We start from the raw sequence: 20,777 nt of genomic DNA on the forward strand, positions 1-20,777 counted from the left end.
AAAATCGGATAGCGAAAAAAAAAATTCATATATGTTATAAAAATGTACCCGTTCCTAAAGTTGCTGCCCACAGTGTAAGGTGAGCGTGTCATTTTCATTTTTGTAGCTTATCGATGCGTACGTGAGAGAGATAGAGCAAATCACGTTACTGTTACACAATGTTTGATCTTGTTGTGGGCCAGTCTTTGCCTCTGCGCAGCCTCATACGTTCTTAGCTGCAGCGTGGTAGGTGATGGACGTATTCTGTGGTGCTGTGTTGTCTTGTGGTTGTATCTGTCAGTTGAAGAATGATCTATTGTAACGGATGAATATGATGCATATATTGAAAGGCAAAATGAATAAAATTTTGAATAATGTAGCATTTTTTAAGAGAAGAAGTTTGAGGTAAGGTTGTAGCACTGTGTAGCTATTTGGAATTTTTATTGGCAGATCTAGATTTCAGCTAGAAACTAGCCTTTCTCAATGCACTATCCTTTTTTGGTCCATGCATGTAATGCTGTTGGTACACAGTATTCAATGAAGTGTGTACAACGCCAGACCAACAGGCATTACATGAACTGACCAAAAAATGATAGTACATTGAGAAAGGCTAGTTTCTAGCTGAAATCTAGATCTGCCAATAAAAATTCCAAAGGACGACTGATAGCTGAAATCTACTATTTACAAATCTAAATTATACTCGCTGCGTGCAGCAGCCTCTGAATGGAGGGTAACCTGCCTGTGTAGCTAGTTTGTCAGATGACTATTGGTACCTAATTAGCTTTGTTCACTTGTTCAGAGCTGAGAGAAGGAGTCATTCATTAACTTATTAACTGATTACGCTGTTTTGGTTCAAATGGTTCAAATGGCTCTGAGCACTATGGGACTCAACTTCTGAGGTCATTAGTCCCCTAGAACTTAGAACTAGTTAAACCTAACTAACCTAAGGACATCACAAACATCCATGCCCGAGGCAGGATTCGAACCTGCGACCGTAGCGGTCCTGCGGTTCCAGACTGCAGCGCCTTTAACCGCACGGCCACTTCGGCCGGCGCTGTTTTGTTTTTATAGAAATTCTGTGTTCACATAGTAGCCTTTTTAAATAACTGTCCACATTGTTAAACATACTATTGTGCAGACCAGTGTTATTTGTCAAGATCACGTGAAGTTTTACTCTGTCTTTTCGAAAACATGCTTCATTCTAAAATCGTTGTCCTGAAACATCATTTCTCCCCATCTCACTGTTTAAAGGTGGTTTATCATTACGCATTACCACATTGCACCATGTGGTATGCAACAGTTTGAATATTGTTTGGAAATTTTATTTAAAAATACAAATCTCGCTTAGCCGCTGTCTACTTGCTGTTGTTCTTTTGAGAAATCCGCAACAATGTAGTCAAGACGCGAGATAAGTGGAAATTTTGATTAGGGCCAGATAATTGTTTTACTTCACTTGCGCAGTTAATATAAAGACAAGCTGTGTTCAGACCACTTACAGTCCATTTAGATTTAGGTTGTGTTTAGTCAAAGGTTGGCGTAGGAATTTAAAAAAAAAATGTGAATTTTGTGGGACCAAACTGCTTAGGTAATCGGTCCCTAAGCTCACACACTACTTAATCTTACTTAAACTAATTTACGCTAAGGACAACACGCACACACCCATGCCCGAGGGAGGTCTCGAACCTCCGACGGGGGAAGCCGCGCGGACCATGACATGACGCCTTATACCATGCAGCTAGGAATTTCAAGTTGAATAACAATGTGTGGATACATTGTTGTGGTAAAACGTAGGCCTTTTCTAGAGTGGAACGTAAATGTGGGCTAAATTTCATACAGAAACACACAGTGGGGAACTTACAACACGTACTCACGTTCACTCTAATTTCGGCTTGTTATTACTTTCATGAAGTAAACATTGCTTCTACCGATCTTTGCTAACGACTCGCTTCTAGTATTGGTGACTTCTCAGTCCTCCTCCCTTAACAGATTTGTCGAACTCCTGACGGCACACAGGCGTGTGTCGTTCAACCACGTGTGACATTCGGCCACGCCTCCCCACTACGCCTTGACTTCCCTGCCTCACGTAACAGTTGGCACCAAAACGAACTTCTCTGGCACCGGGGTTTTCCCTGGCGGCAGTATTGTTGAGCTATGTCGCTGCATGTAAGGGACAGATTTCGTTGCTGAAAGAGTAACTACCACTACCTTTTCAAGCGTCACATCTTCCGGAAGATGATAGCCGAATTACGGAAATCCTGTTTTCGCTGTCGTCTTTACGTGTTAAGGCTTGAATCGGATTTGTTAGCCCAATCGAATATGGCGTCTAGAAGCCAGATGTTCCAGCTTCTGGCTTTGTCGGCACAGTCGCTATTCCTCTTAAATTAAATACTAGGAGTATCATGCTTCTACGCCTCCATCACAGTGCAAAAAATCACTCCGTCTACATTAGATGAAAGTGTTTAAATTAGGTCGTGATCTGACAGCATAAGACGTTTCAATAACAGTTGTTCGTTTACATCGTAGCGGAAATCGGTCGTGGAAGTGGAAAACAGGCAGCAAGAAACGGATTTCCGGAATCGATTTTGGAGTGTTTACGTAACCAACCAAATGGCTCTGGCCACTATGGGACTTAACATCTATGGTCATCAGTCCCCTAGAACTTAGAACTACTTAAACCTAACTAACCTAAGGACGTCACACAACACCCAGTCATCACGAGGCAGAGAAAATCCCTGACCCCGCCGGGAATCGAACCCGGGAACCCGGGCGTGGGAAGCGAGAACGCGACCGCACGACCACGAGCTGCGGACTTACGTAACCAACCAAAAGTGGTATTTGGAAATTGGTTTACATTATATAATTGGCCAGCAACCATTTTTATGTTATAATTGGCAGTCTGGTTATATAATCATGTAATAATTTCATTTTCATAATATGTAATGTCTAATTTTTCTGAATTTGTAACATCTTTGAACCTTAAATCTAAGGTCTTTAAACTGCACCCGTCGTCGTAAGTAAACACTTTATACACTACTGGACATTAAAATTGCTACACCACGAAGATGGCATGCTACAGACGCGAAATTTATCTCAAAGGAAGAAAATGCTGTGATATGCAAAATGATTAGCTTTTCAGAGCATTCACACAAGGTTGGCGCCGGTGGCGACAGCTACAACGTGCTGACACGAGGAAAGTTTCCAACCGATTTCTCATACACAAAAAGCAGTTCACCGGCGTTGCCTGGTAAAACGTTGTTGTGGTGCCTCGTGTAAGGAGGAGAAATGTGTACTATCACGTTTCCGACTTTGATAAAGGTCGGATTGCAGCCTATCGCAATTGCGGTTTATCGTATCGCGACATTGCTGCTCGCGTCGGTCGAGATCCAATGACTGTTAGCAGAATATGGAATCGGTGGGTTCAGGAGGGTAATACGGAACGCCGTGCTGGATCCCAACGGCCTCGTGTCACTAGCAGTCGAGATGACAGGCATCTTATCCGCATGGCTGTAACGGATCGTGCAGCCACGTCTCGATCCCTGAGTCAACAGATGGGGAGGTTTGCAAGACAACAACCATGTGCAGGAACAGTTCGACGACGTCTGCGGTAGCATGGACTATCAGCTCGGAGACCATGGCTGCGGTTACCCTTGACGCTGCATCACAGACAAGAGCGCCTGCGATGGTGTATTCAACGACGAATCTGGGTGCACGAATGGCAAAATGTCATTTTTTTCGGATGAATCCAGGTTTTGTTTACAGCATCATGATGGTCGCATCCGTGTTTGGCGACATCGCGGTGAACGCACAATGGAAGCGTGTATTTGTCATCGCCATACTGGCGTATCACCCGGTGTGATGCTACGGGGTGCCATTGGTTACACGTCCCGGTCACCTCTTGTTCGCATTGACGGCACTTTGAACAGTGGACGTTACTCAGAGTTGTTGTGACCTTTGGCTCTACCCTTGATTGGGTCCCTGGGAAACCCTACATTTCAGCAGGATAATGCACGACCGCATGTTGCAGGTCCTGTGCGGGCCTTTCTGGATACAGAAAATGTTTGGCTGCTGCCCTGGCCAGCACATTCTCCAGATCTCTCAGCAACTGAAAACGTCTGGTCAATGGTATCCGAGGAACTGCCTCGTCACAATACGACAGTCACTATCTTGACGAACTGTGGTATCGAGTTGAAGCTGCACGGGCTGCTGTACCTGTACACGCCATCCAAGCTCTGTTTGACTCAATGCCCAGGCGTATCAAGGCCGTTATTACGGCCAGGGGTGGTTGTTCTGGGTACTGGTTTCTTAGGATCTATGAACCCAAATTGGTTCTGGGTACTGGTTTCTCAGGATCTATGAACCCAGATTGTGCGAAAATGTAATCACATGTCAGTTGTAGTATAATATATTTGTCCAATGAATACCCGTTTATCATCTGCATTTCTTCTTGGTGTAGCAATTTTAATGGCCAGTAGTGTATCATTTATTGGTTCTTAACTGGCTCAAATGGCTCTGAGCACTATGGGACTTAACTTCTGAGGTCATTAGTCCCCTAGAACTACCTAAACGTAACTAACCTAAGGACATCACACACATCCATGCCCGAGGCAGGATTCGATCCTGCGACCATAGCGGTCGCGCGGTTCCAGAGTGTAGCGCCTAGAACCGCCGGCCACCCCGGCTGGCTGTTCTTAACTTATACTGATTGATGTTTGCTTGGTGTTTGCAGTGTTGTCTGTGGTCTGTTTGTGTTCCAGTTTTTCTGTGAGTTGGGATGTGTGGGACCGGCGCCACGTTGTGTTTCTGTGCACAGAAGCGGTGACGTGTCGTCTGATGGGAAGTGACTCCCGGTTGGGCCCCGTCGTTTAGGTGTTGTTTTGGTCAGCTCGTCTGCTGCTTCCTGCATTTTAAGTTAAGTCACCTTTTGCCCAGCGCAGCCTGGCGTCACTGCTTATTTGATAAACATTTTGTAAGATGGCAAGAACTATGCCCCTTACATGAAGTCATTAAAGATCACTGAACTCACGTTGAGCGGACAGTAGGGCTGAACAAAATGACTGACAAGGCACAGTGCATCTTGTAGAGGGTGTAGTATAGACGTACTGGAATAATTAATGTCGGTGATGGTTTTAAAGTCATTCACGCGACGTGAAAACTTTGTGGAAACGTGTCGATTTACTGGAGGCTAGTTTATCCCAGGGAAGTATTCAGAGTTGACCGCGGCCGGCTGGGGATCGGCGGAGGGAAGCGACAATAGGCAGCTTAGGGCGGCTGAAGCTCTGACAAAGCGGTGTGCGGCCTCCAGCCGCCTTAAGATGAGTGACAGTGAGGGGGTGGTTGACCCCATGCTGGTGTACCGGGAAGGAGATGGAAAACGGTACGCCTGTTGATAAATGTCCGTCAACCCGTTTTCAGTTAAACATACGAGAAAGCCGCGCAAAGCTACAGTGGAGCGGTCAATAGAGGTCAGAATATGTGTGTTCGTGACTATAGCAACTTCACACTGAATTCACGGTCCACAGAGTCTGAAGTAAATCAGGTGAAGAGCGACAGAATGAAATACGCCGGCCTCCGATGGGAATGTAGGACCGAGGAATTTGAAGTACTCTCCTGGGAGTTAGGAATTTCGGAAAAATTGGTGTTTTATGCAGACGATAACCTTGATGGGTGGCCTGGGAGGAGATAAATAGCAGAAGCTGAGAGGAAGGGAAATTTTGTGGGAATTTGTTCACATCCCAGAGCAGACATTGGTCGGCACTGGGAAGCGACGCATAATTAACGCGACTTGTGCTGCAATTGGCGTAAGTGATTTTGCTGGAGGGGAAACCGAGGCAAAGAGCGGACTGGAAGAAGTCTCGGTAGAGGTCTTCCGTTCCCAGCTTGCCTAGAGTGCGGACGTGGCGTTCTTTACTCAGCTTGCCTAAGAGAGAGTGAGCATCTCTGCAGTTTAGGACTTAACAAACGGAACGATTGAGCTTGGAGATAGAAAGTTTTGGTTCAGCTATGTACTGAGCAAGATAGCTAGGAGTGAATAGACGAGCGCAGCCTTGCAGCACCACGAGGTCGGCCGACGTCCTCACAACGACGACGCCCCGCCACGCTGTATTCGGTGAGGTTGCGCCCGCTCCGGCTTGAGTTAGGCCACCGATTAATTTGTTGGATCACACCAGCAATGTTTCCACGAGGGTTTCATAGGCCGTGTATTGTAGAACTCTTCTCGCATTTCGCATTTCGCATTACGCCTGGGTCAGTCGATAGAAATTAATTATGATTTATCGCGCTTTACTCCACGTAAACGCAATTTATTCCCACTGCCTGTTAGGAGATTCATGTAATGTGATGACTGAAGGTCGTGAGTTAAAATAAATTTGTGCTAATCGACTGGATCTGTTTTCAATCAAGTAGCTGAAATCCCAAGTCACTTTCTTATTTAATTTAATGTTAAACATTTGCATCTGGTGCTCAATATCTGAATATAACATTAATGTGCACCCCTTTTTAAGCAAAAGGGATCAATTCTGAATCAATTAATGTCAACACTGCCACTACAGTTCAATCAGGAGTCACAGGGCTCTATTACTTTCTTTGCGTTATCTGTTATTGCGGCAGTTTTGCACTCTCTGTTGATCTGTTAGTCAATTATCTGGGGTGAACACACGCCAAAAAACAGATAAGTGACAGGTGGGGTGTTACAATTTAACATCTCTGATGTAGTTAAAAAAATTTAAATTGGTTTGCCAGTGAATTATATTAAGTGTAACGTATTGTGCAGGTTGTGTTATTGCTAAAAAAAAATTATCTGAGCCACCGTTTTAAATTACTTCAGATTGTAGTTTATTCTTCATTAAGTAATTCTAATTTGCTGCTTGTTTGACAAGGAAGCCATTGGTCATTTTAGGGATTGTTTTAAGACGGCCACGTGTTGATTGTATGTTAGCTGTTTTTATAAATATGGTCTTGAATAAATTATTGATTTACTAGTTATCGTGTTTAAGAAGTGACATTATAGAGGACCTTCCATGCTAATCCCGACTTCCTAGGTCACACTCTTCTCCTTTCGGCTTTAGTTACTGTATGACGTGCAACGTGTTTCCCTGTACTTGGTAAACAGAGTTCCTGGAAAGTCGGCCTCTATTTATACGCTCTGTAATAGGTTAGAGTCACACTAGCCTTTAGCACATCCTCCTGCGGTTCGGTAAAGACGGGTTTCCCAGCCGTATCTTTCGTGGTAGTCACTTGCAAACGTGTCGAGAACGGCGTGCAAACGTAATTTTGTTGTTTTCTCTTTGTGTTCACTATTCTTAATACGAAAGAGTCCTTGCGCCACATTTGAGACTGGCCGAAAGTAGCCACACAGAAAAGTTCACTTTTAGTCTACGTACTTCAGTCAGACTGGAATTAAAAATGAACATCTCAAAAGCAATGGCGCCTTTCTCTTCTCACTTCTACATTTTTCCTCTGCGAATCACTGTGATGTGCGTGGCAGAAGGAGCTTCTTATCGTCTACATCTCTATTTACATCTGTATTCCTCAAGCTATCTTATGGTGTGTCACGGAGGACATTTTCTATGTCAATGTCTCTGGTTCACTATCCTGTCATCGTCACGAACAGCCCGTGGGAAGAAAGTCTGGAATATCTGTAATCTTTCCTTCATGGTCTTTCCGCGAGTTACACGCAGGCGGAAGCAATGTGCAGGGTTATTCCGTGATGATGATAAAAACTTTCGGGGGTGATGGAGGAGGATAATTGTATCAGAATGAGGTAAGCGACCTTTCTGCAAATGAGTCGAGTCGAAAGGTATAAACTTGTAAGCAAAAATCGATATGATAGTTCTGACAGCAAAATACACGTATCAGTACCGTATCCCGGTTCCTGGAACATATCCACTTGTTACTCCTCAACAGAAGTAGTTCCAACATCTCACTTGGAACTGAAGGTTCATGAGCAGTGGATAAGCACATGACATTCTGTTCCACCTGATCTCCCCCACTTGACTTCTTCTTGTAGAACCATGTGAAAAGTCTTGTGTACCAGACGCCTGTCCACACTAAACAGGATCTCCAGTCAATGACTCCATCTATTCAGATGACAAAGGGGATATTAGAGCGGGCAAGAAAGAACACTGTAAGACAATGCAGTCCCGGCACTGACGGTGGGGATGATACTTCGAACAACTGTTGGAGATGTAACATCTCGTCAGATTTGTGCAGGTAAGTGGAATTTATTTTTAATGTACAATCGGCTTAGAATTTTTGATCTCTTTGCAGTTATCCCTAGTGCGCCATTATTAGTCAATCAACAGAGTGAATTTATCAGAGAGTATTGGGCGGTATGCAGTGGGAATTCTACATCTACACCTACATACATATTCCGCAGTCCACTATACGGTGCGTGGCGGAGGGTACCTCGTACCACAACTAGTATCTTCCCTCCCTGTTCCACTCTCAAAAAGAACGAGGGGAAAATGACTGCCTATATGCCTCTGTACGAGCCCTAATCTCTCCTATCTTATCTTTCTGGTCTTTCCGCGAAATGTAAGTCGGCGCTAGTAAAATTGTACTGCAGTCAGCCTCAAATGCTGGCTCTCTAAATTTCCTCAGTAGCGATTCCCGAAAAGAACGCCTCCTTTCCTCCAGAGACTCCCACCCGAGTTCCTGAAGCATTTACGTAACACTCGCTTCATGATCAAACCTACCAGTAACAAATCTAGCAGCCCGCCTCTGAATTGCTTCTATGTCCTCCCTCAATCCGACCTGATAGGGAACCCAAACGCTCGAGCAGTACTCAAGAATAGGTCGCATTAGTGTTTTATAAGCGGTCTCCTTTACAGATGAACCACATCTTCCCAAAATTCTACCAATGAACCGAAGACGACTATCCGCCTTCCCCACATCTGCCATTACATGCTTGTCCCACTTTATATCGCTCTGCAATGTTACGCCCAAATATTTAATCGACGTGACTGTGTCAAGCGCTGCACTACTAATGGTGTATTCAAACATTACAGTATTCTTTTTCCTATTCATGTTCATTAATTTACATTTATCTATATTTAGAGTTAGCTGCCATTCTTTACACCAATCACAAATCCTGTCCAAGTCATCTTGTATCCTCCTACAGTCACTCACGACGACACCTTCCCGTACACCACAGCATCATCAGCAAACAGCCGCACATTGCTATCCACCCTATCCAAAAGATCATTTATGTAGACAGAAAACAACAGCGGACCTACCACACTTCCCTGGGGCACTCCAGATGATACCCTCACCTCCGATGAACACTCACCATCGAGGAAAACGAACTGGGTTCTATTACTTAAGAAGTCTTCGAGCCACGTTATGTTCTGAATACGGAAGTTGGGGATTTAGTTTGAACAGTGCGTGAGGCTAAGGCGGAATTTGAGTAGATTTTCGCTCATAACTCGTAGCTATAATTAAAGTGCAACCATTGTGGATTTTAGGGCAGCGAAAGTTGTTAAATATTCTATTTCTATAATTCGGAACCGACGTACGCGGGAAAAGAAATAGCTACAATTTTGGTCACCAGGTGCAAATCTAGGGCCGTAAATGCAAGAGAGACGTTTAGGAATGTTTCCATATGTAATGGATTAGGAATGAGACATGACCAAAAAGGGTCAAACAATGCCATAATGTTGATTTATTATTAAACAACGCTTACAAATTTTGTTCAATATGAGCACCGTAGACGTTGGCGATATGCCGTACAGCGCCAGAAATGCATCTGGCAGCCAACAGTGCAACAAATTTTTTTCCAGGCTGATTCCGTCCTGTAATAATGCACTAGAATACCTGCTAAGTTTCGCCGCCGAGTGATAATTACAGCCCATACTGGACCTCTGACAGTAGCTGCACTTTTATTACACTGAAGGGCCAAGAAACTGGTACACCTGCCTAATATCTTGTAGGGCCCCCGCGAGCACGCAGAAGTGCCGCAACACGACGTGTTGTGGTCTCTACTAACGTCTGAAGTATTGCTGGAGGGAACTGACACCATGAATCCTGCAGGGCTGTCCATAAATCCGTAAGCACGTTGCAAGGGATCCCAGATATGCTCAATAATGTTCATGTCTTGAAGTTTGGTGACCAGCGAAAATGAGTAACCTCTATTCCTGGAGCCACTCTGTAGCAGTTCTGGACATTTCGTGTGACGCATTGTCCTGCTGGAATTGTCAAAGTCCCTCAGAACGCACAGTGGACATGAATGGATGCAGGTGATCAGACAGCATGCTTACGTACGTGTCACTCGTCAGAGTCGTATCTATACTTATCAGGGGTCCCATATCACTGTAACTCCACACGCCCCACATCATTACAGAGTCTCTAGCACCCAGCTGACACACATGGTCCACGGATTCATGAGGTTGTCTCCTTACCTGCACACATCCATCTCCTCGATACAATTTGAAACAAGTATTTGAATGTATGCATGCGTATACCAGTTTATTTGGCGCTTCAGTCTATAACCTCGCAGTCGCTGCATTTTTACGCTACTGGCCATTAAAATTGCTACAGCAAGAAGCAATGCAAATGATAAACGGGTATTCATTGGACAAATATATTATACTACAACTGACATGTGGTTACATTTTCACGCAATTTGGGTGCATAGATCCTGAGAAATCAGTACCCAGAATAACCACCTCTGGACGTAATAACGGCCTTGATAGGCCTGGGCATTGAGTCAAACAAAGCTTGTATGGCGTGTACATGTACAGCTGCCCGTGCAGCTTCAACACGATACCACACTTCATCAAGAGTAGTGACTGGCGTATTGTGACAAGCCAGTTGCTCGGCCACCATTGACCAGACGTTTTCAATTGGTGAGAGATCTGGAGAATGTGCTGGTCAGGGCAACAGTCGAACATTTTCTGTATCCAGAAAGGCCCGTACAGGACCTGCAACATGCGGTCGTGGATTATCCTGCTGAAATGTAGGGTTTTTCAGAGATCGAACGAAGGGTAGAGCCACGGGTCGTAGCACATCTGAAACGTAACATCCACTGCTGAAAGTGCCGTCAATGTGAACAAGAGGTGACCGAGTCGTGTAACCAATGGAACGCCATACCATCACGCCGGGTGATACGCCAGTGTGGCGATGACGAATACACGATGTGCGTTCACCGTGATGCCGCCAAACACGGATGCGACCACCTTGATGCTGTAAACAGAACCTGCATTCATCCGAAAAAATGACGTTTTGCCATTCGTGCACCCAGGTTCGTCGTTGAGTACACCATCGCAGGCGCTCCTGTCTGTGATGCAGCGTCAAGAGTAACCACAGCCATGGTCTCCGAGCTGATAGTCCATGCTGCTGCAAACATCGTCGAACTGTTCGTGCAAATGGTTGACTCAGGGATCGAGACGTGGCTGCACGATCCGTTAAAGCCATGCGGATAAGATACCTGTCATCTCGACTGCTAGTGATACGAGGCCGTTGGGATCCAGCATATCGTTCCGTATTACCCTCCTGAACCCTCCGATTCCATATTCTGCTAACAGTCATTGGATCTCGACCAACGCGAGCTGCAATGTCGCTATAGGCTACAATCCGACCTTTATCAAAGTCGGAAACGTGATGGTACGCTTTTCTCCTCCTCACACGAGGCATCACAACAACGTTTCACCAGGCAACGCCGGTCAAGTGCTGTTTGTGTATGAGAAATCGGTTGGAAACTTTCCTCATGTCAGCACGTTGTAGGTGTCGCCGCCGGCGCCAACCTCTGAAAAGCTAATCATTTGCGTATCACAGCATCTTCTTCCTGTCGGTTAAATTTCGCGTCTGTAGTACGTCGTCTTCGTGGTGTAGCAATTTTAATGGCCAGTAGTGTATTAATAAGTGAACACCGGAAATTGAAGTACAAATTTTTAAAATTAATAATGCAAGGAGGCCATTGGAACTTATATAATTCGAAAGGAATTCTGTACAGATGTGCACAAAAAATCAGGTGTAAACAGGCATTAAGAGCGGTAAAAGAAAGTAGTCGTAGATAAGAAACGTTGTCCTGTGTCTCCCGTTGCTACCGGTTTCTGCCACACGTGCTGATCTGCATGTGGTGCTGTGGCACAAGTGACAGAGAAAAGTGACAAGGTTTAGTGAAATCGCACTCTAGGCACCTTCGTATTTAAATGTTGCAGACGGTTCATTTGCAGCAGCACACCCACAATGGCCAGCTACAATGCCACGACTAATACGTCGTTGATGTTGTGAGCAGTGCAAAACGGAATTTGTTAATGGAGCCGTCGGGGGCAACAAACGTTGTTTATTAGGGACATTTTTTCAAATGGTTCAAATGGCTCAGAGCACTATGGGACTTAACATCTGAGGTCATCAGTCCCCTAGAACTTAGAACTACTCAAACCTAACTAACCTAAGGACATCACACACATCCATGCCCGAGGCAGGATTCGAACCTGCGACCGTACCGGTGGCGCGGCTCCAGACTGTAGTGCCTAGAAACGCTCGGTCACTCCGGCCGTCGCACATTTTTTCCCTTACTTTCGTCTAAGAGTGAACAGAACTACGTATTAGTTTGCCGATGTCACCACAAAATCTTAATTGCTGTTAATTTTCAGTTTCTTCATTTTGAATAGCTAGGACTTCCACAATTATCCGGAAACTACACTCCTGGAAATGGAAAAAAGAACACATTGACACCGGTGTGTCAGACCCACCATACTTGCTCCGGACACTGCGAGAGGGCTGTACAAGCAATGATCACACGCACGGCACAGCGGACACACCAGGAACCGCGGTGTTGGCCGTCGAATGGCGCTAGCTGCGCAGCATTTGTGCACCGCCGCCGTCAGTGTCAGCCAGTTTGCCGTGGCATACGGAGCTCCATCGCAGTCTTTAACACTGGTAGCATGCCGCGACAGCGTGGACGTGAACCGTATGTGCAGTTGACGGACTTTGAGCGAGGGCGTATAGTGGGCAAGCGGGAGGCCGGGTGGACGTACCGCCGAATTGCTCAACACGTGGGGCGTGAGGTCTCCACAGTACATCGATGTTGTCGCCAGTGGTCGGCGGAAGGTGCACGTGCCCGTCGACCTGGGACCGGACCGCAGCGACGCACGGATGCACGCCAAGCCCGTAGGATCCTACGCAGTGCCGTAGGGGACCGCACCGCCACTTCCCAGCAAATTAGGGACACTGTTGCTCCTGGGGTATCGGCGAGGACCATTCGCAACCGTCTCCATGAAGCTGGGCTACGGTCCCGCACACCGTTAGGCCGTCTTCCGCTCACGCCCCAACATCGTGCAGCCCGCCTCCAGTGGTGTCGCGACAGGCGTGAATGGAGGGACGAATGGAGACGTGTCGTCTTCAGCGATGAGAGTCGCTTCTGCCTTGGTGCCAATGATGGTCGTATGCGTGTTTGGCGCCGTGCAGGTGAGCGCCACAATCAGGACTGCATACGACCGAGGCACACAGGGCCAACACCCGGCATCATGGTGTGGGGAGCGATCTCCTACACTGGCCGTACACCACTGGTGATCGTCGAGGGGACACTGAATAGTGCACGGTACATCCAAACCGTCATCGAACCCATCGTTCTACCATTCCTAGACCGGCAAGGGAACTTGCTGTTCCAACAGGACAATGCACGTCCGCATGTATCCCGTGCCACCCAACGTGCTCTAGAAGGTGTAAGTCAACTACCCTGGCCAGCAAGATCTCCGGATCTGTCCCCCATTGAGCATGTTTGGGACTGGATGAAGCGTCGTCTCACGTGGTCTGCACGTCCAGCACGAACGCTGGTCCAACTGAGGCGCCAGGTGGAAATGGCATGGCAAGCCGTTCCACAGGACTACATCCAGCATCTCTACGATCGTCTCCATGGGAGAATAGCAGCCTGCATTGCTGCGAAAGGTGGATATACACTGTACTAGTGCCGACATTGTGCATGCTCTGTTGCCTGTGTCTATGTGCCTGTGGTTCTGTCAGTGTGATCATGTGATGTATCTGACCCCAGGAATGTGTCAATAAAGTTTCCCCTTCCTGGGACAATGAATTCACGGTGTTCTTATTTCAATTTCCAGGAGTGTATATATTTTTAGACTATGGCTCGCAAAAGAACACTAACGGGTCGGACTGAAAGACAAAGAGCTAGAGACACGCAATTTTTGAGCAGACAAAGTAACAGGAATATGGTGGACGTTGATGATGATATTTCTGTTGCTATTTTGGAAGGTGCGTTTAAACGTCCGCTAAACATAATTCCAAATCACTCTGAGAGTGACAACTGCGGTCTGATGAGTTTACAGTCCAGATTTTTTACTGTAAAACACTCTGCATCTGAGGCTACTTTACGTGATAAGATGGCGTCCACATCTTGTTGTCAGAAGGAACAAGTTAATTTACGATCGTTAACACAAAATTTTTCAGTGCATTGTATCAAGGACTCAGTTCAAATGATCGAATAATTAAAGAGAAATCAGAGAATTATTTCAAGAATACTGGTAATTACAATGCAGCATTTGCTGCATTGAGCCTAAATATCAGCCGCAGACTTACGTGGAGTGTAGCACTTTGATACATACATATACCTTATATATATATATATATATATATATATATATATATATATATATATATATACGGCTTTACTAAATATATGTAACGCTCCACTGCTTCTTTTAATTCTTTACCTGACATTTCTTGAATAAAATATTAATATATGGGACCCAGATTTTGTTTCGTCTCTCCTCTTAAGTTTTCTATTAGTTTGCATAAATGTTTTCCTGTTATTTATGCGAATAAGAAAGTTTTTGTATTTCTATTTTTTCTCTAGAGTTTACCAGCATAATTCTTTTTTAAAACAATTTGTAGTTGCAAATATTTCCTCTTTCTCATTCAAATAATTTTCTTTCTTAAAACATATATATATATATATATATATATATATATATATATATAAATTAGAGAACTTGATAGTTTGTTTACAATAAAATCATCCAAATCAAGAACTCGTTATTTTTAGACTTTCTTCATTTATAACTAACTTTTTTACGTTATCAAAAACTTTTTTTTTCTGTATAAATGTGTGTGCTAGTGAAGAAGTTTAACAAAACAAGCAGGTGTAATTTGTTTAAGGAACTTAGTGAACCACAAGTAAATGTGTTGTACAGTAATACTAAATATGAATATTTGAATACTAGATATGAAGAAGAAATCTGTATGGAGGTCAATAATGAGTTTGATTATTTTGTCACAATCATCATCAGTGTTCTGCCAAACGGCAGGTTTTCACATGGTAATTCTCCAGGCTATCCGGTCTTCTGCCATCCTCTTCACGTCTGCGTAATTTCCTCTTCCCCGTTATCTCGTCTATCATCTTGTATCTCCTTCTTCCTCTCAGTCTTCTCCCACGAACCAATCTTTCCAAAGCATCTGCTAGCAAGCACTCCCTTCTCAATGAGTGTCCCAACCAGTTCTTTTTCCTTTCTCTTACAACCTTCAGCATACATCTTCTCTCACCAACCCTTTCCAATACTCTTTCATTACTCACTCTTTCCATCCAGCTTATTTTCACCATTCTCGTCCACATCCACATCTCAAATGCTTCTAACCTTTTTTAATTCTCTCGTCTCAGCGTCCATGTTTCTGCCCCATATAGTGCTACACTCCAGACAAAACATTTGCCAAGCCTTTTCCGTAGTCCTTTATCTAATTTGCCACGTAAGAGTCTCCTCTTTCTGTTGAATGCCTCCTTCGCTATGGAAATTCGAGTTTTCACCTGCTGGTGACATCTCAAGTCTTCCGTTATTGTGCTTCCGAGATATTTAAATGCACTTACTTGGCTAATGGTAGATTGTCTTGGTTTAATATGGGACAGTTTACGTCTTGTACAGATGACCATACTCTTTGTTGTTTTTTCTGTGTTTATTTGCATCCCATATTCCACACAAGCTTCATTCAGATCTTTCAGCATGTTATTCACTGCCCGCTCACTTTCTGCCACTAATACCATGTCATCAGCAAATCTTATATATTCTTTTCTCCTTCCACCAATACGTATTCCTCAAACTGAGATACGAAGGAATGAAGAAACTTAAAAATAACGATAATGAATTTCTTGACCTAGAACTTCTGGTTCCATAATTTAAATATGTGACTGAAAATTTTCCTTCGATATTCTGTTATTTCATCCATTTATTACAAGTTTTGTGAAAACATTTTGCTCAAAGTTTTTTTATCGATTAATTTTGGAACTCTGCAGTACAGATCCTGCCACTGCGCACCGCATCCACACGCCTGCCCTCTGTTTAACGCTTTTTTTGTGTCCCAAATTATTATTCTACCAAGATTATTTTAGCTATGAATGGCGGTTTTTGTTGCCTATTCTTTTTGATCATTTAACAGTATTTTGCATGTTTTCGTTATCCATTCATTTGCTTATTTCCTTGAAGGAAAGTGGACTCACAAAAGAATGGTCATAAAATATCCCCCAACTGCACCTAACGTGCTCCCATACACTACTCCACGCTAATTGACGGTTGTACGACTGCCTCCTCAAAAACATCGCTGACACATACAATTTCAGCCTCTGAAACATTTGCATCTGAATCTGTCCTTCCCACTGTCAGACCGGCAACACTGCCGCCGACGATAAGGATATGATTTTCAGTCTATGGATCCGTCTCCATCATTGTCGGTTTCCAGATTTTTGTCATAATTCAGTTTCCAGAATACTGTAATATTTAAACGCTAGTCACAAGATCTCAGTTAACACTTGCAACAAGTAAGCACTGCAATAATTACTACGTAAGTCATACGGACAAGATGGACGCACGCGAAACAAAAGATTAGAACGGCAAGCACTAGATTTTTCCGCTGCGCAACGTAAAAACTGCAGTGTCTGACGATTTATTTTAACAGTGTTCTGAATTGTTTTACAACTAATGAAAATTTACTGTCCAAAATACGAAATGAGTCATGAGTTACCCAGCCAAACAGTTGAGAAAGCTGTAAAAACACATAAAACAGGCGAAAAGCGTTGGCGTTTATTACCGTTTATTTACAATGTTGTATGGTAACACAAATTTTCTTTTTGCCCCAGAAATGAAATTCCGTCTTTCATAGTGTTTTACAACTGCTTGATGTTCTGCTTCGCTGAGCAGAACTGGTACTACCAATGTTTTTTTGGATAAAATACATGAAACACACTCAACGGTTTTTCGGATGAAATACATGAAACAGAAAAAGACAAACATGTAATACACATACAATTATTTTTCGTGGGCTCACTTTGGCAGCCATAAAATGACCCTTTAACTCTTTATTTTATTTTCTTTTTTAATTTTCTGATTCCTCGGGGGGATAACATACCATTTTAAGGTGGTGGACCATCTAATTGTTATAACTGGGGCCGGTGTCTGAGATGGCAGCATCGTTCGAAGACTAATGACCAGATAATTCGTAACATCTCTTGCAAGAAATGAATGCAAGATACGTTAATCTGAGGAACACTAATTGCTATGAGCAAAGGGAAATTAATACCTCAACGCAGTATGCGGTGTGAAACATATTACGAAACAGCGAAAGTCAGGTAATTATCCACGCTAGGTGTAGGTAACTTAAAATAATTACAGTAGTTTCAAGCTGATATCACATTTAATTACTTTAACTCAGCAAACACTGAATTTTAAACATTAATTATACAGGGTGGTCCATTGATCGTGACCGGGCCAAATATCTCACGAAATAACCGTGAGACGAAAAAACTACAAAGAACGAAACTTGTCTAGCTTGAAGGGGGAACCCAGATGGCGCTATGCTTGGCCGCTAGATGGCGCTGCCGTAGATCAAACGGATATCAACTGCGTTTTTTAAAATAGAAACCCCCATTTTTTATTACATATTCATGTAGTACGTAAAGAAATATGAATGTTTTAGTTGGACCACTTTTTTCACTTTGTGAGGAATAGCGCTGCAATAGTCACAAAAATATGGCTCACAATTTTAGACGAATAGTTGGTCACAGGTAGGTTTTTTAAATTAAAATGCAGAACGTAGGTACGTTTGAACATTTTATTTCGGTTGTTCTAATATGATACATGTACCTTTGTGAACTTATCATTTCTGAGAACGCATGCTGTTACAGCGTGATTACCTGTGAACACCACATTAATGCAATAAATGCTCAAAACGATGTCCGTCAACTTCAACAGCGAGTAGTTCGCCTTTCGTAATGTTCGCACATGCATTGACAGTGTGCTGACGCATGTTGTCAGGCGTTGTCGGTGCATCACGATAGCAAATATCCTTCAGCTTTCCCCACAGAAGGAAATCCGGGGACGTCAGATACGGTGAACGTGCGGGCCATGGTATGGTGCTTTGACGACCAATCCACCTGTCATGGAAGTACATCGCCATTCTGTCATGCAGTGAAACATCTTGTAGTAACATCGGTAGAACATTACGTAGGAAAGCAGCATACCATGCACCATTTAGATTGCCATCGATAAAATGGGGGCCAATGTCCGTCCCTCCGATAATGCCGTACCATACATTAACCCGTCAAGGTCGATGATGTTCCACTTGTCGCAGCCATCGTGGATTTTCCGTTGCCCAATAGTGCGTATTATGCCGGTTTACGTTACCGCTGTTAGTGAGTGGCGCTTCGTCGCTAAATAGAACGCGTGCAAAAAATCTGTCATCGTCCCGTAATTTCTCTTGTGCCCAGTGCCAGAACTGTACACGACGTTCAAAGTGGTCGCCATGCAATTCCTGGTGCATAGAAATATGGTACGGGTGCAATCGATGTTGTTGTAGCATTCTCAACAAATGGCTGGTTCAAATGGCTCTGAGCACTATGGGACTTAACATCTGTGGTCATCAGTCCCCTAGAACTTAGAACTACTTAAACCTAACTAACCTAAGGACATCACAGACATCCATGCCCGAGGCAGGATTCGAACCTGCGACCGTAGCAGTCGCGCGGTTCCGGACTGCGCGCCTAGAACCGCTAGACCACCGCGGCCGGCCATTCTGAACACCGATGTTTTTGAGATTCCCGATTCTCGCGTAATTTGTCACTATTGATGTGCGGATTAGCCGCGACAGCACCTAAAACACCTACTTGGGCATCATCATTTGTTGCAGGTCGTGGTTGGCGTTTCACATGTGGCTGAACACTTCCAGTTTCCTTAAATAACGTAATTATCCGGCGAACGGTCCAGACACTTTGATGATGTCGTCCAGGATACCGAGCACCATACATAGCACACGCCAGTTGGGCATTTTCATGACAATAATCATACATCAACACGATATCGACCTTTTCCGCAATTGGTAAACTGTACATTTTAACAAGGGTAATGTATCACGAAGCAAATACCGTCCGCACAGGCGGAATGTTACGTGATACCACGTACTTATACGCTTGTGGCTATTACAGCGCCATCTATCACAAAGTGATAAAAGTGGTCCAACTGAAACATTCACATACTACACGAATATGGAGGTTCCTATTTAAAAAACGCAGTTGATATCCGTTTGACGTCCGCAGCTCTTGGTCGTGCGGTAGCGTTCTCGCTTCCCACTCCCGGGTTCCCGGGTTCGATTCCCGGTGTGGTCAGGGATTTTCTCTGCCTCGTGATGACTGGGTGTTGTGTGCTGTCCTTAGGTTAGTTAGATTTAAGCAGTTCTAAGTTCTAGGGGACTGATGACCATAGATGTTAAGTCCCATGGTGCTCAGAGCCATTACTTACTTACTTATCCGTTTGACATATGGCAGCACCATCTAGCGGGCCAAGCATAGCGCCATCTGGTTTGCCCCTTCTAGCTAGACGAGTTTCGTTCTTTGTAGTTTTTTCGTCTGACGGTTATTTCGTGAGATATTTGGCCCAGTCACTATCAATGGAAAACCCTGTGTAGCACGGCTTTGTACTACGATAGCTTACCGAAGAATGACAAAACAAGAGCCAGTGATGGTGTGTTCTTAGAAAAAGAAGAGAAACATTTTTATACTTTTGTCTGTATTAGTAACAGGTCATTTCAAGATCAGTGAGCATCAATAAAATTTCCACAATGGTCTCACAGTGCATTGAATAACTATGGATTGTGTGATAACTTTCTTCTTCCTGACGCAGGCTATTAAAGGAAAATATATGCTCACGAGGCTGGCTCTGTATAAAAATTAAAGAAAATACACTGAAGCGCCATGGAAGGTGGTATAGGCAGGCGTACTGAAATACAGAGATAAACAAAGAAGCGGAATACGGCGCTGCGGTCGGCAATCCATATATAAGACAAAAAGTGTCGGCCACAGTTGTGAGATCGGTTACTGCTGCTACAACAGCAGCTTATGAAGAGTTAAGTGAGTCTGAAGGTGGTGTTATAGTCGGCGCATGGGCGATGGGACATAGCATCTCTGAGGTAGCGATTAAGTTGGGATTTATGCGTACGAACAATTCACGAGTTCACCGTGAATGTCAGGACTCCGGTAAAACATCAAATCTCCGACATCGCTGTGGTCGGAAAAAGATCCTGCAAGAACGGGGCCACCGTCGATTGAAGAAAATCGTTCAACGTGACAGAAGCGCAGCCCCACCGTCGATTGAAGAAAATCGTTCAACGTGACAGAGGTGCAGCCCTTCCGCAAATTGCTGCAGATTTCATTGCTGGGTCATCAACAAGTGTCAGGGTGCGAACCATTCCATGAAACATCTCGATATGGACTTTTTGTGCCGAAGGCCCACTCGTGTACCCTTGATGACTGCGCGACACGAAGCCTTACGGCTTGCCTGGTCGGACAAATCTAGTTTCAGATTGTGTGG

Source organism: Schistocerca piceifrons, chromosome 10, assembly GCF_021461385.2.
Source record: "Schistocerca piceifrons isolate TAMUIC-IGC-003096 chromosome 10, iqSchPice1.1, whole genome shotgun sequence".
NCBI classification, from domain to species: domain Eukaryota; kingdom Metazoa; phylum Arthropoda; class Insecta; order Orthoptera; family Acrididae; genus Schistocerca; species Schistocerca piceifrons.